This window comes from Rana temporaria, chromosome 1, assembly GCF_905171775.1.
Source record: "Rana temporaria chromosome 1, aRanTem1.1, whole genome shotgun sequence".
NCBI classification, from domain to species: domain Eukaryota; kingdom Metazoa; phylum Chordata; class Amphibia; order Anura; family Ranidae; genus Rana; species Rana temporaria.
In genome coordinates this window covers 140,389,381-140,402,814 of record NC_053489.1, presented here as the reverse complement: position 1 = coordinate 140,402,814, position 13,434 = coordinate 140,389,381, and the positions used below count along the sequence as shown (strand labels likewise).

Sequence of the window (13,434 nt, the reverse complement as noted above, 5' to 3'; positions counted from 1 at the left end):
CGTCCAGGACAGATTTATCGCAGTCAAATGCGTAATCGCAGTGCACTATTTCACCTGCGGATAGCAGCGGCAACAAGAAAGGAAAAACAGGAAGCACATCAAAAATGGCAAGAATGTTCCACGTAATCGCTGCTAATCGCAATGTACAACTGCAAGTGATAGCTGTGCCTGAAGTCTTAAAAATTCATAACAACAAGACACGCTTTTAACAGCGGCAGGACAGCCACCCGTGTGAAAGTTTATGCTTGAATGCATGCCAATGCCATCTGCTGGACAGGGTAAGCTGGTGTTTATCTAGTTATTTATTTAACCACTTCAATACCAGGCACTTACACCCTCTTCCTGCCCAAACCAATTTTCAGCTTTCAGCACTGTTGCTGTTTAAATGACAATTGGGTATTCGTGCTAAAATGTACCCAAAACAGAATTTTTATAATTTTGTTCCCACAAATAGAGCTTTCTTTTGGTGGCATTTGATCACCTCTGTCGTTTTTATTTTTTGCTAAACAAATAAAAAAATAAAGTTTTTTGTTTCTGTTATGAAATTTTGTAAATACGTTTTCTCCTTCACTGATAAGGCGGCACTGACAGGAGGCACTGATAGGCTGCACTGATGGGTACTTATGGGTGGCACTGCTGGGCATCACTGTGGGCACTGGCAGGCATTGTGGATGGACACTGATTGGCAGCTGCCTGGGCACCGATTGGTGGTCCAGGGTGGCATACCTGGTGGTCCAGTGTGGGTAGCCATCCCTGGGGGTCCTAGCAGCATCCTGGTGGTCCTGGGTGGGCATCCGAGGGGGGGCTGCGCTGATTAACAATCAGCACAGAGCCCCCTGTCAGGAGAGCAGCTGATCGGCTCTCTACTCGCATTTGTCAGACGCGAGTGAGGAAAAGCCGATAACGATTCTTCCTGTTAACATCGTGATCAGCCGTGATTGGACACGGCTGATCACGTGGTGAAGAGCCTCAGTCAGAGGCTCTTTCCGAGACCGGTGTAGCGTTGTGCCAGACTGACACGCCGCACCACCGATCGCCACAATGCACACCACACAAGCGCGTGGCGGCTGTTATTCTGCTGGACGTCATATGACACCCAGTCAGGATAACCGAACCACCGCCTGGCCGTCATTCTGCTTTAGGCTTGGCGGGAAGTAGTTAAACTCCTAAAATATTGTTCAGAAAACAACAGAGTTGCACAATCTGTATTTTTGTAAATATATAGTCTTCAATTAAATTATATCTGAAGCCAATTTTTATTTTTATTTTTATTCTTTAGAAAAACAGCATTCCTCGGTTCCTGCTGACAGGGAGAGCTCGCGCAGCAAAGAAAAAGCATACGGAAGTCGCGCCCGCAAATGTAAACGGTGTTCAAATCACACGTATTGCCGCGATCGTCAGAGTAAGAGCAATAATTCTAGCACTAGACCTCCTCTTTAACTCTAACCTGGTAACCATTATTTTTTTTAAAGCGTCACCTATAGAGATTTTCAGGTACCGTAGTTTGTGGGCATTCCACGATTGTGCGCAATTTTAAAGCGCAACATGTTTGGTATCTATTTACTCGGCGTAAAATCATCTTTCACATTATACAAAAAAACTGGGCTAACTTTACTGTGTTTTTTTTTTTTTTATGAAAAAATTGTCTTTTCCCCCCAAAAAATTGCAAATACCGTGTTTGGGGGTTCTAAGTAATTTTCTAGCAAAAATTTCAGAAATAGGCTTAGTCATGAAAATAATTAAAACCTAACTCCACGTTTTACTGGAGCTTAACCAGTTCCATACCAGGCCATAGTAATATGACGCCGGCAGGAACACTCTCTCCCTCCGGGTGGACATCATACGACGGCCTCCGCTTCGCTTCTCGACGCTGCTGTGGGCCCCCAGCACAGCAATCGGGGATGGAATTGGCTCTTTACTATGTGACCAGCTGTGTCCAATCACAGCCGGTCACTTTTAAGCTGCTTGTTCACGCCGCTTGTGCGCACAGAGCGGCTATCGGGGGCCGAGGCATGTCCCTCAGGCACAGCCCATCCCCGATCAGGGTAAAGAGACAATAAATTTGGCTCTTTACAACGTGACCGGCTTTGTCTAATCACAGGCAGTCACAAGTGTAAACATACCAGGAGTAACGGCTGTTACCGGGTTCCCCTCCTCACACACCTATTCAGTGTGAGGAGGAGAAAGCGCAACAGTGAGTTGCTGTTACTATGTTCTATTACCACTGTGCCCAGATTGCCCCCTCGAATAAAGAGTACCTGTCACCACATCTGAGTACCTGTCCCGTGAGACCAACAGTGCCTGATGTGCAGCCAATTTCTGTCTGACGTACAGCCCATTAGTCCCTGTCGTACAGCCCATCAGTGTCAACTGTCATACAGCCACTTATTCTTATTTTTATTATTTTTCACATATGTAACGGTTATTCATACCAATATTGTTCAACTGAATATTGGCTGTCATTGTTCACTGAGCGCTGCACTTTGTTTTTTATTGTTTATTTACTTTGGTATCATAAGTATTAGTAATAGCAGCTTTATATACACTCACCTGTGTCCTATTTGTTAGCGCAGTGTTTTTTTCTTCCTTTCAGGATAAAAGATCTTTTTTTCATACAGCCACTAAGGCCAAAAGGCAAATGCCAACAGCGCTAGACCCCAGGAGGAGAGGCCCAGTACAAGCGCTGGAATTACACGCCAAAGAAGTAGGGCCCAAACCCATCTTCCAGATGCTTTGGCAAACCCATTGTGGCTGCCTTTTAGCACAGGGTCAGCCACAATCCCCCCTTTCACAGCACAGCCAGGTGTGCAGGCCAACACCAAAGGTTTCTCCGAAATCCATTTTTTTTAATCACTTAGGCTGCATTTACACCTGAGCGTTTTGTCGCCTGAAGCACGACGCTCAAATACGCTAGAGGGGAAAAAATACATTATTCCCTATGGAGATGGTTCACATCTGCACGCCAATACGCCTGACGCCGAACGCCTGAAGCTCAAACAAGTTCCGGACCCTTTTTTGTCGTGCGTATCGGGCGGTTTGGTCGTTTTTGAGCGTTTCCATTTCCCATAGAAAGTAACGGAAACGCTCGATTCAAGCGACAACGAGCGTTTGCTACGGCCGTTTCGTCGCTTTAATCAATAGAACATTTCACCCAGGCAGAAGATTAAAAAAATCTACCAACATAGCAACAAGTGATGAAAAGATGATAATTTTTCCTATTGGCTAAAATAAAAAACGTTGAAGTACAAAAACGTCGGACGATGATGTATGCAAACGCGCAAATAAGCATGAATACGCGCGACAAAACGCCGGACCGAACGACCGACGCTCAGGTGTGAATGCAGCCTTAAGGACCAAGCCTCTTTCTGAGATTTTGTGCTTACAAGTTAAAAACTGTTTTTTTTTTTTTTTTTTTGCTAGAAAATTACTTCGAACCCCCCAAACACTATATATATTTTTTTCTAACACCCTAGAGAATAACACAGTAGTCATTGCAATACTTTTTGTCACACCGTATTTGCACAGCGGTCTTACAAGCGCACTTTTTTTTGGAAAACAATCACTTTTTGAATAAAAAAAATAAGACAAGACAACAGTAAAGTTAGCCCAATTTTTTTTATATTGTGAAAGATATTGTTACGCCGAGTAAATTGATACCCAACATGTCACGTTTCAAAGTTGCGTCTGCTTGTGGAATGGCGACAAATTTTTACCCTTAGAAATCTCCATAGGCGACAGTTTGCATGTTTTGAGTTACAGAGGAGATCTAGGGCTAGAATTCTTGCTCTCGCTCCAAAGATCGATCGCATGATACCTCACATGTGTGGTTTGAACGTCGATTTCATTGCAGGTGCTGCTTACGTATGCGTTTGCTTCTGCACGCAAGCTCGGCAGGACAGGGCGCGTTTAAAAAAAATAAAAAATGTATTTACTTATTTCGCCCTATATTTTAATATTTTACACTGTTCTTTAAAAAAAAAAATTGTCTCACTTTTATTCCTATCAGACCCCATACACACTATTAGATTTTCTGCAGATTTTTATCTTCAGATTTACCAAAACCATATAATATGAAGTCAAACCTTAACCACTTAACCCCCGGACCATATTGCTGCCCAAAGACCAGAGCACTTTTTGCGATTCGGGACTGCGTCGCTTTAACTGATAATTGCACGGTCGTGCGACGTGGCTCCCAAACAAAATTGGCGTCCTTTTTTTCCTACAAATAGAGCTTTCTTTTGGTGGCATTTTTGCTATAATAAAATATCCCCCAAAAATATATAAAAAAATATTTTTCTTCCTCAGTTTAGGACGATACATATTTTTCATAATAAAAAAATAAAAAAATCGCAATAAGCGGTTATTGATTGGTTTGCGCAAAAGTTATAGCGTTTACAAAATAGGGGGTATTTTTATGGCATTTTTATTTAAAAAAAATTACTAGTAATGGCGGCGATCAGCGATTTTTTTTCGGTACTGCGACATTATGGCGGACACTTTTGACACATTTTTGGGACCATTGTCATTTTTATAGCGATCAGTGCTATAAAAATGCGTAGGACGGCGGCTGGTCGGCAAATAGTTAAGAGTCAATTTGTATGCAATCAGACAGGCCCTTGCACTACATGGGTTTTGGTAACTCTAAAGAGAACCCTTGTAATAGAAAAAAGCATGACAGGACCTCTTAAATATGGGATCTGGGGTCAAAAAGACCTCAGATCTCATATTTACACTAAAATGCAATAAAAAAATAAATTGAATGTCAATTTTTTTAAATAAAAATATCCCTTTAAGAGCATTGGGCAGAAGTGATGTTTTGACGTCGCTTCTGCCCTGCAGTGATATGGAGATGGGTGGGGGCCATCTTCCCCCTCACTCGTCTCCATACCCAACAAGGAAACAGACCCGATCGCCTCCGGCGCTACCGACTGGGGTTGTTTTCTATGTACTGACGGGCAAAAATATTTGTTTGGTCCACAATGCTTTTAAGTAACTCATCAGGGAAAATTTTAATTAACCACATCCGGACTGCCCGTCATCGTTTTACGACGCTGCTTTGAAAAGGAATACCGTTGTTATGGTAGCAGCTAGCTACCATAACTCCAGTGTCCGCTTTAAGATAAAAGAGGTCTCTGCGGCCCTCTGCGGAGAGGGGGGGCCCCCCGCGCTCTCCACCAAAAGTGATTTTGCGGCAAATTTTTTAATAAGAGGTTTGTGGAGCTTTACATCCCTGACCAGAACATCTCTCGCCGGCTGGGAATCAAGCAGTATATCCCCAGTAAGAGGACAAGGTACGGATTGAAGCGCAACAAGCTCTGTGAAAGCTCCTCCGGATATGTGAATGCCTTTTTCGTGTGTACGAAGGCAAAGACTCCCAGCTCCAGCCCCGAGTGTAAAACAGGCCCTTGCACTGGGAATAAGCGGAAAAATTGTCTGGGAGTTGGCATTCCCACTCCTCCAAAAGGGGCATCACATTTACATGGACAATTACTATACCAGTTTGCCCCTTTTTCGCCACCTTTACCTGAAGAACAGTTTGGACTGTGGTACAGCAAGAAAAAAAAAGGGATTTTTAATAGCAGCTTACCTGTAAAATCCTTTTCTTGTAGTACATCACGGGACACAGAGCAGCATAGCCATTACATATGGGTTATATAGTGTACCTTCAGGTGATGGACACTGGCACTCTCCGACAGGAAGTTCCCTCCCTATATAACCCCCACCCATAGTGGGAGTACCTCAGTTTTGTAGCAAGCAATATGCATCCCAAAATTCCCCATAAGAGGGGTGGGAGCTCTGTGTCCCGTGATGTACTACAAGAAAAGGATTTTACAGGTAAGCTGTTATTAAAAATCCCTTTTTCTTTATCGTACATCACGGGACACAGAGCAGCATAGCCATTACATATGGGATGTCCTCAAGCAATGCTCCATGAGGGGAGGGAAACAACCAGGTAAAGAAACCAAACAGAAGGTGCCACCGGACAAGAGGAGTTTAAATAGCGGCCTGGAGGACCGCCTGCCCAAAAGCTGAATCAGCGAAAATGTTGCAAATGTGTGGACAGACGACCAGGTCGCTGCCCTGCAGACCTGAGCCATAGAGACCTGGTGATACGCTGCCCAAGAGGCACTCACAGCTCTAGTGGAATGAGCTTTAACTGACAAGGGTAGACTTTTTCCCTTCAGGCCATAGGCTTGTATAATTATCTGCCTAATCCACTTGGAAATAGTGGCTTTAGATGCTGCCTGGCCCCTCTTGGGCCCTTCTGGCAGAATGAACAGGATGTCAGTCTTACGAATCTGAGCTGTAGCTTTCAAGTAAATCTTAACAGCTCTAACTACATCCAAGGAATGTAGTAATCTCTCTTCCTTAGAAGAGGGTTTTGGAAAAAATGATGGAAGAATCAAATCTTGATTAAGGTGAAAGTTGGACACCACCTTGGGCAGAAAAGAGGGAATCGGTCGCAGAACGACCCTGTCCTTATGCAGTAACAAATAAGGTGCCTTACATGACAAGGCTGCCAATTCCGACACTCTTCTGGCGGATGCCATGGCCACCAGAAACACTAGTTTCCTAGTCAATAAGACCAAAGGAATCTCAGACAAGGGCTCAAAGGGCTGCCTTTGCAAGGCAGACAGAACCAAATTTAGATCCCAAGGATACAGGGGAGCTTTAATCGGGGGATTAACTCAAATAACACCCTGTAAAAAAAAGACTTCATCAATGAATGGGTAGCCAAAGGTCTTTGGAAAAAAACCGACAAGGCAGACACCTGCCCTTTGATTGTGCTAACCGCCAAACCTTTTTCCACTCCCAGTTGTAAAAACTTTAGGATTCTCCCAATGGCATATTTGCGGGGATGCAATTTCTTGGCCTAACACCAGGCAATATAGGCCTTCCACACCCTATAGTATATTAACCTAGAAACCAGGGCTGTGGAGTCGGTAGATAAATGTTCCGACTCCTCAGTTTTATGTACTTCCGACTCCGACTCCTCTGTATTAATATGCGAATGTATTTTATACATTCCTTGAGGGAAAGAAACGCAACCTACCACAGGACTACTGGCTGGGAAGCCAACAGTCTACTGTATTGCACAGTTTAAGCAAAAGACAAACACAATGAAAACAAAGTTTTATTATTTTTTTTTTTTTTAAAGCGGGGGTTCACCCGTACATAACACTTTTTACCCTTAGATGGATGCTCGTTTTGTCTAGGGGAATCGGCTAGTTGTTTTAAAATATGAGCTGTACTTACCGTTTACGAGATGCATCTTCTCCGCCGCTTCCGAGAGGCTTCCGACGGTCGCATCCATCGAGTCACGATTTTCCGAAAGAAGCCGAACGTTGGTGCGCAGGCGCAGTATAGAGCCGCACCGACGTTCGGCTTCTTTCGGCTACTAGTGACGCAATGGATGCGACCGTCGGAAGCCTCTCGGAAGACTGTCAATCAAGAAGGAACGCCCGCTCCCGAAGACCCATACCCGGAAGCGACGGAGAAGATGCATCTCGAAAACGGTAAGTACGGCTCATATTTTAAAACAACTAGCCGATTCCCCTAGACAAAACAAGCATCCATCTAAGGGGAAAAATTGTTTTATGGGTGAACTCCCGCTTTAATCAATCAAGTGGCTGGATAGTAGCAGCAGGCATAAACATCAGGAACAGGATGTTTACCAGTTCAAAAATACAAACCACATTATTTGGTTGTTTTAGAACAAAAACAAAACATAGGGCAGTGGGAGGATCCAGGAAGGGGCATTTATTCTAAAACATGATTTTCCTAGGAGAATCCCATAGTCATGTTTAAAGTTTAAGCTAACAATCGGAGTTTACAAGTTTTTATAGCCTTAGCTAAATGACAGCAGTTTTTCCAATGGTTTACAGCTTCAGTCTTGAACTATTGGCCCTCCATTCCCTTCACTTATACAAGTGTCTCACTCTCTAGTCCTGCAAAAAAACATATTTATTTAATCCCTTATCAGTGAGAGGCTAGGTTACACATGGACGCTGCGTTCCCTGTAAAAGCAGAACACAACACTATGGAAAGTATAAGTATTGCAGCTCCTAATTGTGCGTTGCGTGCCATATAGTGGTATAGTTAAGCGGTCACTTAACGTGTTCGTTTTGCGGTTACGTGAGGCACTGCATGCATTGGTCTTTATTCTTACAGTAGAGAAGTCATTAATTATAACTTTTTGTGAATTGGGACATTTAAACTTGCTTTTTTTTTTTTTATTCCAATCTAAATTTAGTAGGAGTAGGAGTCGGAGTCGGTGCATTGTTTGCCGACTCCGACTCCAGGTACCCAAAATTTCCCCCGACTCCGACTCCACAGCCCTGCTAGAAACTGGTTTTCTTGCGTTTATAAGAGTGGAAATGACCTGACCCGAAAGGCCTCTGTCTCTGAGGATCAGGGATTCAGCCGCCAGGCGGTTAAACTTAGGGCCTGTAAGGCAGGATGGAAGAACGGCCCTTGTGAGAGGAGGTCCGGACGTAGAGGGAGGACCCAGGGCTCCTCTACCGCCATCCTCTTTAACAAGGAGTACCAAGGCCTCGGGGGCCACACCGGGGCCACTAGAATTGTTGGCTTGCGCTCCATTTGGATTCTGTGAAGGAGACGGGGTAGCATCCTTAGTGGAGGGAAGGCATAAATCAGCGCAAACTGATGCCAAGGGCACACCAAGGCATCCGTCCCGCAAGCCAATGGATCTCTCGTTCGAGAGACAAACTTTGCTACCTTTGCATTGAATCTGGACGCCATAACGTCTACCTCCGGGGACCCCTATCTCCGGCAGATGTCCTGGAACACCTCGGGATGGAGGGACCATTCCCCTGGGGACATCTGTTGGTGGCTGAGAAAATCCGCCTGACAATTGTCCACCCCGGGGATAAAAATCACTGAGATGCAGGGGACATGGGACTCTGCCCAAGAAAAGATCCGATCTACCTCTCTCTGGGCTGCCCGACTCCTGGTGCCGCCCTGGTGGTTTATATAAGCCACGGCAGTGGCATTGTCGGATTGTACCCTTACTGGGGAGCCCTGCAAAGCCTCCGTCCAGCCCAAAAGAGCCAACCGAGCCGCTCGGATCTCCAAGACATTTATGGATAGGGCTGATTCTGCCCTTGACCATTTCCCCTGTTGGGTTAATCTGTCTAGGACTGCACCCCAGCCCGATAGGCTGGCATCCGTGGTTACTATCCTCCATGAGGGGGGGCTGAACGATCTTCCTTTCAGAAGATTTTTTGGGACCAACCACCAGCACAAGACTCTGTCTTACCGCATAGGGAAGAGAAATGGGAAGATCCAAGGCCTGGAGCCTTTTGTCCCAGGCTGTGAGAATTGCTCTCTGTAACCTCCGAGAATGGATCTGGGCATAGGGCACCGCTTCGAAGGTGGCCACTAGCTTTCCCAACAGGCGCATGCAGAGGCGTATAGACGGCCTTGTGCTGCTTAGAATTACTTGGATCAATTCCTTTATCGAATCTACCTTGGACTGGGGCAGGAAGATCCTTTGTTGTCTTGTATCTAAAATCAAACCTAGATATTCCAACCTCCTTGTGGGCTGCAAGGCTGATTTGTCCCGGTTTAGAATCCAACCCAGGGACTCTAGGCAGTTTACTACCAGCAATACTGCCCGATTCAAGCCGGCCGCTGAGTGGTCGACTACCAAAAGGTCGTCTAAGTAAGCCATGACCAGAATGCCTTGTTCCCTTAGGATGGCTAATACAGGGGCCAGGATCTTCGTAAAAACCCGAGGAGCCGTGGCTAGCCCGAACGGAAGAGCCACGAATTGATAATGCCGATGGTTTAGGGCGAAACGCAGGAACCTGTAGTGCCCGGGGAAAATCGGAACGTGTAGGTACGCATCCTTGATATCGATGGAGGCCAAGAACTCCTTTCCTTGAAGGGCGGCCACCACCGAGCGAATGGATTCCATTCGAAAGGAACGGACTCTTAAAAAGCGGTTTAATAACTTTAGGTCCAGTATAGGCCTGACGTCGCCGTTTGGCTTCGGGACAATGAAGAGGTTTGAGTAAAACCCTTGTCCCTGTTCCCCTGCTGGTACCTCCATAATCACTCCTTGAGATAGGAGTCGGTCTAGGGTGGACAGAAGCGATGCTTTCTTTTGAGGATCGCCTGGAAGTCTTGACGCCTGAAAGTGAGGAGGGGGGAATTCCCGAAACTCCAGCCTGTATCCCTGAGCCACTGAGGACAGAACCCACTGGCCCCCCACAACTCCGAGAAGAACCGGAGCCTTCCCCCCACCCGAGAGAGTGGGGGCGCCCCTTCACAAGGCTGACTTAGGGGCAGCCTTAACCGGCTTGCGATTCCATGGTCTCTTGTTCCCTGCAGCTTGCCCCTGTGGCCTGTTTGCAGCTGCACGTCCAGGGGGCTGTCGATACTGCCTAGAGGATGAGGGCCCTGGGACTGGAGAGGTTGGGCGTTTAAAAGAGGGACCCCGGAATCTTTTCTTAACCGGCAAGAGGGTGCTCTTACCACTAGAGATCTTTTGAATATATTTGTCAAGATCCTCTCCAAACAAACAATCTCTCTCCCTGAAAGGAGAATCCTGTAAGGAGCTTCTTGCAGGGGGTTTCTGCAGACCAGTTTTTTAGCCATAGTAACCTTCTCATGTGAACCAGAAACAGGGATAGGCGGGAAGCTTGTTGGATTGAATCCTTGATAGCGTCTACCGCGAAACATAAGGCTCTAGGTAGGTCGGCCAGCTCCTGAGCCTGTTGAGCTGGGAGGTCCTTCAGGGCCTGCCTTGCCTGGTCTTTTAAAGCTTGGCAGACGCCAATGGCGGCTACAGCCGGCTGGACTACTGCCCCCGCTGTGGCAAAGGAGGCCTTTAATAAGGTCTCAAGTCTCTTATCCACAGGGTCCTTGAACATGTGAATATTGTCCACAGGACAAGTTAGAGCTTTATTGACACATGAGATGGCCGCGTCCACAGTAGGGACATCCCATTTTTTAGAAAACTCCTCCTCTAAAGAGTATAAAACTGCAAACTTTTTAGGAGGCAGAAAAATCCTGTCTGGCTTAGCCCAGTCCTGAAAAATCAGGTCCTTTTAACAAAGGATGAACCGGGAACACTAAGTTGGCTTGGGGCGCCTTCAGGGAGCCCAACGAGGATACAGCGGAAGCTAGAGGCTGAGGCAAAGGCATTTTGAAAGCTGACCGCACCATATACGTTAGGGACTGAACCCACAGTTTTTCTGCGTGAGAAGCTGAAAAAGGTTCTTCTATTGTAGAATCCTCAGAACCTAAATGGTCCAGGTGATCCTCGGTCTGGTCTCCTGGATCTTCCAATTCCTCAGGGGAAAGGATATCTTCATCAGGAGATACCAACCTGGGAGACGGGGACCCAGCCCGCTTCTTCCCCGATAAAGAGGCCGTAATAAAAGCGGCCATCCTCTTTTCAAATCCACCCAAGGTGGAGGCTAACATCTCTTCCGTTACATAGGAAGGAGTTGGTTGAGTAGGGCCAGCCGCAGCACCTAGCAACCCTGATGGCTCACCCAGGGCAGCAACCTCCGGATCCTCTGGAGAGGTAGGGGCAGTTGGATTTTGGGGGATATCCTCAGAGCCCGATGGGGAACCCTTTGGCTTTTTAATACCTTTAGCATTCTTAGCGTTCCCTGCACCCTTAGGAGCCATAATAAACAAATCTGAGATACTCCGCTAATATACAACAGACTGTAATAGCTGGAGAAAAAAATGCATTCAAATAAATGAGAAGCAAAAAAAATATAGGCAAGGGTAATGTTAGACAGAACCTAAACTTCCCATAACCTAACAAGGGATAAACAATACTGTGCCCCAAGGGCTTAACACTTTTGTAAGTTTAGTATTGCTTCCCCTAATGCTGGGCTAGAAGAGCACACAATAGTGATAAGTACTCTGACTGCTGCTCAGTACACCGGCTTTCTAGAGAAAATTGGTGTGTACAAAAAAACGGCCACTAGGTGTCACTGTGTCAGCATAACATAGGCAAACCTATCCTGTGCTCAGCCAGCACCGCTGCTCCGTGTCCCTCCACAGCCTACAGCAGACTGACAGGCTAAATAGGAGATTTCCCCTCTGACGTGCAGAGAGGAGGGGACTACCCGGGCGTCCCCCGCCCCCTCCACGCAGCGTCGGCACGCCCCGCCGTCTATTACAGTGCGCGCGCGCGTCCCCGCTCAGAAGAAGCAGGAAGCCATGCGGGGAGAGGAGCCCAGGAGTTGCTGGACGACACTACAGGTACCCGGAAGTCAGGAATACTTCCACCGTGGCATGTTCAATTTATGGAACAAACACCCACCTAGTAGCAGCAGCAGCAGCAGCAGCAGTCCACTAGACCAGCCAGGGGAACACTATACCTGGGTGTCTGAGCCATCCAGTCAGATAGACTTTGTGGTTTCTTTCTGCCCATGCACAGAGGCATAAAAAAGGCTTAACCCGGAGTCCCCTGTTGGGAGCCCACTGACAAACCAAGTTCAGTAGCCCCCCCCCTGCTTACCTTTTTCTACGCCGCAGGGTATTGCTCATGCAAGAGGCCCAATCTTTCCCCTTCACCGTGGGTATGGTCATAGACCTTCAGGGACCAGGGTCCAAATCAGGAACACCACACACCTAGACCTATACAGCACTACTGGCAACAGGTATCCATAGGTTAAAAAACCCAGTCCTGGGACCCAGAGTCCAGCCCTCCAAGGAGAGGCATTATAGGCAAAACCCCATCCACGAATTGGGGCCCGGGTACCGTCCACTTTGGCTATGAAGCACCTTGGACAGATCCGGTCGGCTGGCCCTGGTCCCAAGGACAACTGCAGGCACAACCATCAACGTGCACAACACCTAAGACACTGGCGAAAAAAACTGAGGTACTCCCACTATGGGTGGGGGTTATATAGGGAGGGAACTTCCTGTCGGAGAGTGCCAGTGTCCATCACCTGAAGGTACACTATATAACCCATATGTAATGGCTATGCTGCTCTGTGTCCTGTGATGTACGATAAAGAAAACAGAAAAGGCTTCCCACAGAGTCTAGTCACCACATGGCTACAAAAAAGGGGGGGGGGGGAATTGACAAGCCTGAGAAACGAGTGTTGGCCATGAAGTGAAGGGATAGGAAAGATATTTACATCATGTCCACCATCCACGATGAGACCTCAGTTAAACTTTGCAGAAGACATGGTCCCGTACAAAAGCAGCCCCGTCTTCACTTCCGGGAGACGGGGCTGCAACGCCGTCTCTCGGAAGTTCAGCTCCCCTCCTCCACCATCGGACCAATTCAAAATCGCAGCGATCTTCGCGCATGTGCAGTAGGGAACCAGCTGTGAAGTCGGAAAGGCTTCACCGATGGCTTCCCTAACCTGCAATGGTGGCGGCTGCACCCGACAGCCGATCCGAAGATCAGCTGCAGTGCCGACATTGTGGGCTCCC

General features: G+C 47.0%; 1 protein-coding gene across 1 annotated transcript in view; it reads right to left on the bottom strand.

Annotated features, from left to right (window-relative positions):
• DCP2 (decapping mRNA 2) overlaps window positions 1–13,434 on the bottom strand; it is a 60,109-nt gene that overhangs the window by 17,703 nt on the left and 28,972 nt on the right. The gene's annotated exons all lie outside the window — the stretch shown is intronic.